Source organism: Balaenoptera borealis (genome assembly GCF_965194805.1).
Source record: "Balaenoptera borealis genome assembly, contig: HAP1_SCAFFOLD_1846, whole genome shotgun sequence".
NCBI classification, from domain to species: Eukaryota; Metazoa; Chordata; class Mammalia; order Artiodactyla; family Balaenopteridae; genus Balaenoptera; species Balaenoptera borealis.
Window position 1 is genome coordinate 13,568 of NW_028122409.1, and position 11,201 is coordinate 24,768.

General features: G+C 57.8%; 1 pseudogene across 1 annotated transcript; it reads right to left on the minus strand.

Moving 5' to 3' along the window:
* Positions 1 to 7,773: 7,773 nt before the first annotated feature.
* On the minus strand, positions 7,774 to 11,201 carry LOC309622210 (thimet oligopeptidase-like; annotated as a pseudogene). Its single transcript has 7 exons — positions 11,060 to 11,201; positions 10,484 to 10,859; positions 10,209 to 10,404; positions 9,153 to 9,210; positions 8,918 to 9,046; positions 8,143 to 8,281; positions 7,774 to 7,929 (listed from the first exon to the last, which is right to left on the minus strand). The product of its transcript is annotated as a thimet oligopeptidase-like (transcript).

The window sequence follows — 11,201 nt, forward strand, 5'->3', positions numbered from 1 at the left end:
CTGGGGGTTCGGGGAGGGGGAGGGCCGCCACACCGGAGTTTGTGCCCCTGGTCCTGCCAAGCCACTGGGAGGGTGGATGCTAGCCCACTTGTCACCCGCTTAGCATCCTGGGCTTCCAAGGTCCTCCTCCAGCCAGGCCCGTTTCCCTGCTCCCTTTGGTGCCTTTCTACTGCCCTCACTACCTCCACCGCCCTCTTCCGTTCTCCCTGAAAACCACGCTAAGCAGACATTTGTCAAGGTCACAGTGACCTCCATGCTGCCAAGCCCAGTGGACAATTCTCCGGCCTCCTCTGACTTGACCCTCAGCAGCACTTCAGGGGCTGGTCCTTCCCTCCTCCTGCCATCACTCCCTTCCGCAGCTCAGGAATTCCGCTCTCCTGGTTTTCCTTCTGTCCCGCTGGCCCTCCCTCTCAGCCTCCTTTGCTGGTCCCTGATCTCTCCAAGTCTGGGTGCCCCATCCCTACACCTCTTCTGTCTCCCTCTTTAAACGCCCACTTCCTTGGTGATCTCATCCAAGCTCATGGCTTTCAAATGACTCCCGTTGAGTATAATTTAATTAGTTGGTTTTTTATCATCTGTCTTCTCCCAAAGGAAAGCAAGCTCTACAGGCAGGGCTTTTTTTGTCTTAAGTCAGGTTTATTAAGGTATAATTTACATACAGTTAATGTCACCCTTTTTAGTGTTCACTTCTGTAAGTTTTTGACAAACACGTATAGTTGTGAAACTGTCTCTGCCGTCAATTACAGGACAGTTCCCATCACCCCCAAAAGTTCTCCATACCCTTGTGGTCATCCCCTCCCCCATGTCCCGCCCTGGGCAGCCACTAATCTGTTCTTTTGTCCCTTTTCCCTAGTTGTGCCTTTTCTGAAAAGTCATATAAATGGGATTGTACTGCGTGTAACCTTTGGAATCGGCTTCTTCCACTTATCACAATGCACAGCGCATTTGAGATTCACCCATATTGTTGCAGCTGTGAGCCGTTAGTTCTTTTATTCTATTGTATTTTATTGCACAGCTTTGTTTATCTGTTCGGAGGGGGACCAGTTGTCCTGGTTTCCGTGGGAGGGAATGGTTTTTCTGGGACATGGGACTTTCAGTGCTAAAACCAGGGTGGTTGGTTATCTTAGTTCTTTAGTTGAGGGACATTTGGGTTGTTTCTAGGTTGTTGATGATTTTGAATACCTACTCAATATAACCAGTGACAGAGGGTTTTTTGGTGAACACAAATGTCCATTTCTCTTGGGTAAATACCTAGGAGTGGGGTTGCTCAGTTGGATGACGAGTGTACGTATCACTGTAAAAGAGGCTGCCAAGCTGTTCTCCAGAGTGGCTGTATTGTGTAGCATTGTGGGAGAATTCCACTTGCTCTGCATCTTAACCAGAACTTGGTAGTGTGTCAAAAAAAATTAATAACCGGTTTTTTAGCCATCTTAATAGGTGTATAATGATATCTCCTCACGGTTGGCAGAGATTTCCTTTATTCGCCTTGAGTAGTGTTGTGCCCCCAGTGCCTGGGTTAGTGCCTGCTATGTAGTAGACACTCAATGAATTTTTTTTTTTTTTACTGAGTGAATGAATGTATGGATGGATGAATGAATGAAGTCAAAGGGGCTTCCGGTATCTAAATCTGTTATAGCAAATACATAGCACACGTACCGCCAATTCCCCCATGCCCCATTCTGTTTCCATGGCAGACGTCACTCATCAATTGAGCCATTTTATCCACCTGCTTCATTTCAGACAGGTACGATCCAGTCCTTTGTGTAGCAAGTGAGATGAGCCCCATGAGCTAATGCAGCTTTAGTTCAAGCCTCTCATTGGCTGAAGAAGAGGCCAGGCTCAGAGCAGGGTCCAAGGCTGCCCAAGGACTCACAGCGAGCCAGTGGCAGGACTAGATCTCCAGGCTGGGCTCTCCCCAGAAAAACGCACGACGTCTCTGACAAGGCTGGAGTAGGATGGGAGGCATGGACGTGGATCTGGGCCTGAGGCCGGGTTGGAGCATTGTGGAGTGCTCCCTGGGCCCCGGCCGGGTGGGAAGGCTGATGCCGGCGCTCTTCCTGCAGGTGCCCAGGAGCTGCTGGGATGGCCTACCCGCCCACGTTGGCTCCCTGGCCCAGCGGGCGTACTGGGCTCTGCTGAGCCAGCAGAGGGACCAGAGCATCGTGGCCCTGGGCCAGAGCGGTGCTGGCAAGACCACCTGCTGCGAGCAGGTCCTGGAGCACCTGGTGGGGATGGCAGGCAGTGTGGATGGCAGGGTCTCAGGTACAGTGGTCTCCAGGTGACGTGCAGCTGGGACGTGGTGGGGGCGGTGGCGTGGGGGAAGGGAAGGGAGAGTCAGAGGGGGTGCTGGGCGGCTCTTTCTTATATCTGCTCAGCTAGCGTTCACTGAGCACCTGTGTGCAGACCCTGTGCTGGCTTCTGGGCAGGGCCACCCCTAGTCTGTTGGGTACTTTTGTGTGAATTAGAAACAGGTACTCCTTGCCTAAGACACTCACTGCCACATGTGGAACCGTCGTCACGCATTGACATTGTTAGAACCAAACACTTGACCACCACGTTCTGGGCCATCATCCTAATAAGTATACAGGCCTATGGCTATCTGATATAAATGCTGTGCCCTTAGGTGTGGTGTCCTTGTGCAGCGCACAGCCCACTGGACTGTGCAGAGGACCCGATAAGTAAAAACAAAGACAAGGAGGCACTGACAGCCGGAAGGGAGACTCAGCTGCTCATCTGTGCCAGACTCCAGTGCTCTGCACCGCTTGCTGGCCGAGCTGGGGAGGGGAGAGGCGGAGGGAGCACAGAGAAGGGGCCGGGGGGCTTCCTTGAGGAAATGATGTTTGAGCTGGGCATTAAAGAAAGAGTTTCAACATTGTAAATCAACTATACTTCAATAAAAAATAGTGTCAGTTGGTGATAATAATTACAATATTGATGGGGATCGTGGTAAATGCTTGCTGAGGACTTACGCGCCAGGCTCTATTCCAAGCAGGTTAACTTATTTATTATTTAAAACATCCCTATAAGGTAGACATTATTATTATTTGAATTTTATAGATGAGGCCATTAAAACGCAGGGAGGTTAACCAGCTTGCCCAAGGCCACACAGCTCATACATCCTAGCACCGAGATTCAAACACAGACAGTTTGGCTCCAGAGCTGTTACCCCTGGGCCAGTGTCCTCAATGTATTGTTGCCCCTCTGAGGAGCCTTTTTAGTTGTTCTTTCTCCTAATCGTCTCCCACCGTGAAAAGTTAATGCCATAGATTCACCATATATTTGTTTATGCAGTGTGTGTGTATGTGTGTATATATATACAGACACACACAGACGTGTGTGTGTGTGTGTGTGTGTGTATGTATCTGTGCTCTATTCTATACATAAGAAAGGAAAACTGCCCCCATCCTCAAGAATCAGTTTCTGCCCTCTTGGGGGCAGTATTCCCCCTGCTGAGAATATATGGCCCAGGCAGTATTGCTTTTCTAATAATAACAAACAATACTAACACCACCACATTTGGAGCATGTTCTGAGCACTTTACATTATTAAATCTTTTAGTCTTTGTGGCAACCACATGAGGTAAGTAAGTACTATTATTACCCCCATCTTATAGATGGGGTATCTGAGGCACAGGGAGGTTAATTTATTCGCTCCAAATCAGGTGACTAACAACGGGGAGAGGCCATATTCAAGCTTGTTTAACCATTGTACTATCCTGCTTCTCCACTGGGCTTATTCCAATGCTTTATTGATCACCTGTTCTGCACCTGGCCCAGGTTAGAGCCCTGTGAGGAGCTGGGGATACAGCAAGGAGAGGCCCTCCCAGAATGTAGATCTGCTGAAAGTGTGTGTTGGGGGAGTGGGAGTCAGGCTAGGCTGTATCCAGGTGCCTAGCACATAGTGGGTGCTTGTTAAATAGTTATGTTAAAAAGCTTGGGACTGCTGGGCTTTTTGAGCTGGCTGTGATGGGCGTTCCCCGACAGAAGGTCCAAGAATGTTAATGCTCTGCCCTCCTCCTAGACTCCACCAGGCCCAGGAGGCCCTAGGGCAGCCCTTGTCACTCAGATCGTACCAATCCTAGGTGTGTGTATCTCCCCTTCTGGGCTCACTCTTGCTCACCCCGCGCCCCTGCTTGCAGCACAGGGCCAGCCCAGCAGCGGAAGAGGTGTGGCTTAGAGCTGAGTTGGGGGAGTGGAGGGGCCCCTGCTGGGGCCTGGGGCCAGAATGGGGTCCTGTGAGAGGTGGGGGTGGCAGCACCCGGGCCACGGGTGATGCCCTGTCTGTGCCCCACCAGTGGAGAAGATTCGAGCCACCTTCACTGTCCTCCGGGCCTTTGGCTCCGTGTTCACCGGCCACAGCCGCCGTGCCACCCGGTGCTCCATGGTGATGTCACTGGACTTGAACGCCACAGGCCGAGTCACGGCCGCCCAGCTCCAGGTGAGGCCTCTGGATGGGAGGGAGAGGGGGCTCTTTGGGGCTGCAGTAGCCTCAGCCCCACTCAGCAGGGCCCACGCCTCCAGCTGGGACCCTGGAATGTGTCTAAATGGTCATCGCTCCCCAGGCCAAGGCCAGCTCCTCCCCACCTCACTCAGTGCCCAGACATCTCCTCCCGGAGCAGGCCAGCTCGTCTGTGCCTCGGAGTATCACAGGGATGAAATATTCATGAGTAGATACATAATTCAGCCGCTCATTAGCTGGGTCTTAAAAGCGTAAGCTGAAATTAAACAGGCGCTCGCTGGCCTTCTGCGGCAGCCCGTGTGTGACAGGCACATGGCCTGTTTGTTCCTCTCTCTGAAATCACCTGGCTCCTCCCCTTCCCCCCCCCCCCCCGCCCCCGCCAACATTCTGTTTGAACAGAAAACAGGATTAGGTTATGAGAAGGGTTGTTTGTATGCGGAGCTAGGAGAATACCCAGACTCGCTGGTGCACGATAAATCCCTTTCTGTCCCGGCCCTGAAAGTCTACCGTGCATCACCATGTGGGTCAAGTTATTAAGGGCTTCGGTTGCATAAGAGTGTGTTGGAGGGCGGCTCTGGGTTAATTGTTAGTACCCTTGGATTCCTTCATCGGAATGAGCCCGTTGCATTCGTTGATTGCCTGCGTGGACGCTGAATCAGTGAGACAAAGGCCTGGCACGTTTTGATTTGGAGGCGTCCAGCCAAGTTGGGGCCTGAGGTGCTGCCTCGAAGAGTGGGCCTGGGGGTTGGTGGGGGTGTGCGGGCAGCCTAGCGGGGCCTCGTGCTGACCGGCGCCTGTCCTCTCCCCTGGCAGACGATGCTGTTGGAGAAGAGCCACGTGGCCCGGCAGCTGGAAGGGGAAGGCAGTTTCGAGGTTTTCTCCCAGATGCTATCCGGATTGGACCTGGCTCTCAGGTGAGCGACTGGGCTGAGCAGGGACAGCCGAGGGCAGTGAGACAAAGGGCCTCCGCTCTCCAGGGCCCCAGCCCTGCCTCTGCCCAGAGGTGAGAGGCAGTGGAGCCCAGTGGTTAGGAATCTGGCCTCTGATTCTTGCTGCCTGGTACTGCTCCTGGGCTGGGTGAACCTGGCCAGGTGTCACCTGCTCTGAACCTCCGTTTCTTCCTCTGTAAAGTGGAAATAGTACCTTGACTGCTGACCTTACAGGATTAAGTGAGATAATTCACATATGGCTCTTTATACACGCTGGGGGGTGGTGGTGGATGTCTGCTGTGACGGTGACATTTTGGTACAGGTTCTGACAGCAGCGTGGGAGGTGGGCAAGGAACAGCAGACCCCAAATCTTCCAGAAGCTCCTAAACTCTGTGAGAGCCTTGGGTGCACCTGAGGTAGCTCAGGGCGAGGAGGCACCAGGTGGAACAGCAGAGAAGCCACAAGACTCATCTGGGAGGGCCTTCTGGGGGAGGTGGCCCAGGGAGTCATCTCTGCCCCTCGCTGACTCCTGGGAATTCTTGGACATGTGGCTCCCTGTCTCTGAGCCTTGGTTTCCTCATCTGTTGAACGAATGAGTAAGGTTCTATCTAGTGAAGCTCCAGGGAGTGCTCACCCCAGGCGAGGGGTGATAATTTTCAATTTGCCTCTGCGTCCCCCATCATTTGTCTCCTGCCTTCCACCCCCGTCTGAAGGGCAGGCCCAACCTGTCCTGAGCCTCTTGGCTAAGGCCAGAGGGGCACCTTACCCTTTGGAGAGAGGGCAGATTAGGGAGGAAACTCCCAGTTTTCAGAGCAGGGTAACTGAGGAGTAAGGAAGCTTCTGGAAGGCCTTCACTTAAGAAGGGCCCATTGAGGGCAGCAAGTGAGGAATATTCGGGAGGCAGGGCCAGGGCCTGAGGCAGACCCCGGGGCCACCTGGGGCACTCTGTGGAGCCCCGTGCCATGATGCCCACCTGCCCTGCCAGGCCACTGGTGTGGGTGGGTCCTCCCTTACTTCTGGTCCCTTCTCTGTTTCCAGGACAGAACTGTACCTGCACCAGCTGGCAGACAGCAGCTCCTTCGGCATGGGCGTGTGGCCTAAGGTAAAGAGGAGGTCCTTCTGGGTGTGAGTGGGTGTCTGTGTCCCCATGGCCAAGATGGGCGGGTCCCCTGTGTGGCTCGTCCCTCTGCCACTGGGGTAAGTAGTTGGCAAGGGCTGGTCACGTGGGGGAGGCAGGGTTGCCTTTATGGGGCCTGGGCTTGTCAGGGAAATGAGTCTTGTGCTAATAAAGGGAACCAGGAGGTGGTTTGTGTAGAGGTAAGGGCGCGGTCTCCGGGACAGGCTGTCTGGGTTCAAACCCCGGCTCTGACACTTACTGGATATGAGACCTCAGGCATGGACCCTAGCCTCTCTGAATGTCTGTGTCCTCTTCGGTAAAATAACAACAGAACGGGCGGGCAGGCTGAGGGGAGGACAGAGCGTGGCACGGCCTGCCCGCCTGGGCCACGGGGAGAAGGTCGGGGCGCCGCCCGCGCCCTCGTTCCGCTGCCTGGCGTCCTTTGTGGAGGCAGGGCTCCCAAGGAGCTCAAAGGCCAGGGAAGGACACACGGGACGGTCCAGAGCCACCCTACCGCTCCAGTGGTGCAGCACCCTCTCTGAATTCCTACTGCCACCAAAACACATCCCTAAGGCCTTTGGGAAGAATTGCTAGGACCCAGGAAGGCGGCCCCTTGCTGTGGTCCAGACTTCAGCAGCTGCCGATGACCAGAGGGAGCCAGCCGGCCGGCCGTGAGCAGGAGGACAGGACACGGGGACAGGGACAGCCACAGCCGGGCTTCCCGCAGCTGTGCCCACCGCCAGAACCAGCTCCAGCCAGTCACAGCCCCCGAGATGCCAAACAGTGACGGGCGAGAGGCCGGCAGGAAACTGACACCCCCTCACTGGAGAGCCTGCCCGGTCGGGGTGCGGGGCACCATCCCCGTCTGAACTCACCCCACAGCTCAGCCGTCTCCCAGTGACCCAGACGCGTCACCACGGCCCCAGGGCTGATCCCCGACCAAGGTCAGAACTCCCCCCAGTGTGACGGCCCCCATGCCACTCCTGTGGTGGAAGGGACGGCAGGCAGAGACCAGGAGTAGAGTCTTTTTTATTAATGGCTGCGTTTTCAAAGAACCGTTTTGTTACCAGGAAAGCTCCCCAGGAAGGGATTGCATTAGTGCAACAAGGGGGAGCCTTGATGCCAGGCTTTCCAGACACTTCCAGGTGGAGACTTTTGGCCTAGGCCGGCCGCCGGGGACTCGGGGGCTGGGAGGACACACGGCCCCTCCCCCGCCCCGACGGGGCGCTAAGGCACCCGGCCCGCCCGGGGGGGCAAAACCCCGTGCCGTCAGCAGGCCGGCGGCTTGCAGCCCTCAACCTGCAGCCCTTTGCTCAGGAGGAAGGCGTCCTGCATGGGGTCACAACCCAGGAAGAGCTTCACCATGCCCTTGGCATCCTCGGAGCCCCCTGGCCTCAGAATGCAGCTTCTGTAGTCCATGGCAACCTGAGGAGAGGGGGCGGGGCTGCAGGAGGGTGGAGCACCCCCTTCACGGAGGGTGTGGGTGTGGCCACCTCTGCTGTGACTCAACAAAGGGCAGGGGAGCAGGGGGTTCTGGGCAGGGCCCTCAGAGCCTGGCAGGCCCAGGCGGGCGGCACAAGCATCTAGGCCCAGGCCAAGGACCTCCGTGTTGGTCTGCACGGCAGGCCGGCCTCTCACCTTGCCACTCAGGACGCCCTCCTGCTTGAAACGAGTGTGTGGACCGTGTCCGCGGAGTACACCTCGCTGCACAGGTAGCCATAGGACTGGGCGTCGTAGCTTCCTGCCAGGTGGCCGAAAGTCGCAGGCAGGTGGGTCCCTGGGACACACGCGGAGAGGCTCCTGCCCGGCCCCCTGGCCGCTCCGTGCCCCTTCCCCAGAGCCCAGAGCTTGGGGCCTCAAAGCAGCCCTGTCTGAGTCCCCTGCCACTAGAGGGAGTATTGGCCCAACACTTCTAGAAAACGGGGACCTTGCTGGCAACTCAGTGGAGGGACACAATTCAATCTTTGCCGACTTTCTGCTGAAGCTCACGAGGGTTCACCCCTAAGCCTCTTACAGGGACAGCTGCCCGAGGCTCCGAGGGATGAGTCAGGGCTCGCCCTCCAGCACGGGGAGAGCGCGGGTTAAAGCGCTCTCGAGGGAGTGAACTGCGTCTCCGCACCGACACGCACGGGCAAACCTCGTCGACGCGTTCCGTCCGGGGTATGAAGCCCTCTCCTGCCTCTTCCAGGCTCTCCAGAAAGCACGTGCAGATAGGCCCAGCCCACCCTCGGACTCCGCGCGCCACAGCTGGAGGGACCAGCCCAGGAACCCAGGCAGGAAGAGGCCAGAGGTCAGCGGGCCTCGACCAGAGCCCGTCAGTCGGTCCCCCTTCACACACCACCAGAGGATCCTCTTGAACTGGGCAGTAGCCGCCAACCGACCGCTAAGGTGGGCCCGGCGTGTGCTTGGCTACCTGGCGTGGCTGGGACCCTGAGGATCTCCTGGCAGAGGCGGGCATTGTCCTAGGCCGGGTCCGAGGGCGTCTGCATGTGCAGGGCCTGGTCCACCTTGGCCAGGACGATCTGGCGCAGGTTGAAGAGGCCTGGAGGGCGGGAGGAAGGAGACGGGGGCGCTGGCACTGTGTCCAGGCCGTGCTTTCCAGCCGGGCGGTCCGGGAGCCCCTTTCCTTTCCCTCGGCCCGGCCGCACGGGGGTTGGCCAGCCGGGACTTGATGAGCTTGTCCAGCAGCTCCTGGGGGACGGCGCTGCCCGTGCCCCGCCGAGACTGGCAGCAGCGCCAGGGCTTCACAGGGCGCGGCGCTCCCGGCCCCAGAGCCTACCCTCTGGTTCTCATCCCCGGCTGTCACCAGAGTCGCAGGCAACGTGCCCTTCTTTTCGTTTGTCTTTTTTCCGGCCCGCAGCCACGCAAAGCTGTGAAGCCCTGCCACTCGCTGCCACGTGGATGCACCCTGAGAACACGATGCTCAGCGAGAGAAGTCAGACACAGAAGGACACACAGGGTGTGACCCCACTGAGGGGAAACGTCCAGAACAGGTAGATCCACAGAGTCAGAGTGGGTTCCTGGTTGTCAGGGACAGGGGAGGGGAGGGAATGATAACTAAGGGCGTGAGGGACCTTTTTGGGGTGAGGGAAATGTTCCAGAACAGGGCAGTAGTGACGGCTGCACAGCTCAGTAAAGTGTCCCCACGCGCTCCGGTTGCAGTCTGTGAGAGCATCGCTCTCAGGACGAAGGGCTGACTGCAGGAAGACTGAACGAGCACTGGGTCCTGGGCCCAGACGCTCATCTGGGGACCCCCCCCCACATTGGGAAGTCACTGGGACTTGCTGAGCCTCCACCGAGACTGGCAGCAGCCCCAGGGCCTCACAGGGCGTGGTGCTCCCGGCCCCAGAGCCTAACCTCTGGTTCTCATCACTGCCTGTCACCAGCCTTGCATGCAACGTTCCTTTCTTCTATTTTGTCTTTTTTAAAGGCAACTCTTGAATACCTGTATTTAACATGCAGGGAACCAGTCCTGACTCCTTGATCTGGGACTTCCAGCCTCCAGAGTCTCGAGGACATCCACTTCCGTTGTTTACGCGCCCAGTGCGTGGGGTTTGATGATGGAAACTGACACCGAGAGCGTCTCCTCGTGCGGGGTGACATCAGCGGAAGAATCCCGTGGCGAGGGCCTGCCTGAGGACCACGGGAGAGCCCGGGCCCTCCCCGCCCCCTGCCTTCAGCCCCTCGCCCGCACCCTCCTGGGAGCGGAGCTGGTGCATCGCTTGCCAGAACTCATGGAAGTAGGTCTCCAGCTCATCATGCTGCAACAGGGAGGGCGGGTTGGGCGTAGGCTTGGTGAAGTTGGCCACCATGGCCGCGATGGCAATCTGGCGCCTCCCGTCCTGCTGCAGGCAGCCCGGCTGCAGGCCAAAGCAGGCCATGTGCCCGGACTTCCCTTCCCTGGGGAGGGACGCGGGTGAGGCCCCGCTACCACAGAGGAGCCCCGGCCCACGGCCGACAGGTTCCCCCACGCATGCACCGAGGGTAGAGGTCCAGGTAGAACTTGCTGATGGATGACCTTGCCCGAGGCCGCGTCCCGGACCGTGTAGAGCCTCACATCTTCATCTTCGTGACGCATGTTGGCGCCTTCCTCCAGGTCGAAGGTCAGCCCCAGCAGCTCCTGGGAGATGCCCAGCCGCCCGCGCGTGACCACCTGCATGGGGAAGGACTCATTGAGCAGGTACTGGTCCACGTGGTAGCGCGTCTCCTCCCCCTGGTTCATGTAGTAGCGCAGGTCCTAGACGTTGATGGGCCCGTCAAAGTGCAGGCCCCGCCTCTGGCACTCAGCCTTCTTTAGCTCCAGGATCAGGGCCGCTCCTGCTCCCCGAGGGGCTTCAGCTTCTGGGCCAGCTCATCTGCGGGCGGAGGGGAGAGGCTCAGCTATGTCCCTGTGGCAGCCGCCCAGCCGCCCCCCACCCCACGCCCCTCGAGGCAGAATGAAGGGTTGGGGAAGGCGACCCCCAAGGGCTGACACAGTGGGGTCTCAGGCAGCACCACGTCCAGTCAAGGTCCACCTGACCCCCGTCCCCACTGGGACTCGGGGAGGCGGGGTTACCTAGGAAAGTGGCCACCACCTGGCTGGTCTTGGCCATGTTCATCTCCAGCACAGAGTCGGCTCGCGTGCTGAATCCCAGCAGGCGGGACTTCTGAGCCTGCAGCCTTACCAGCTCCCCGAGGATCGCGCAGTTCTCCTGGAA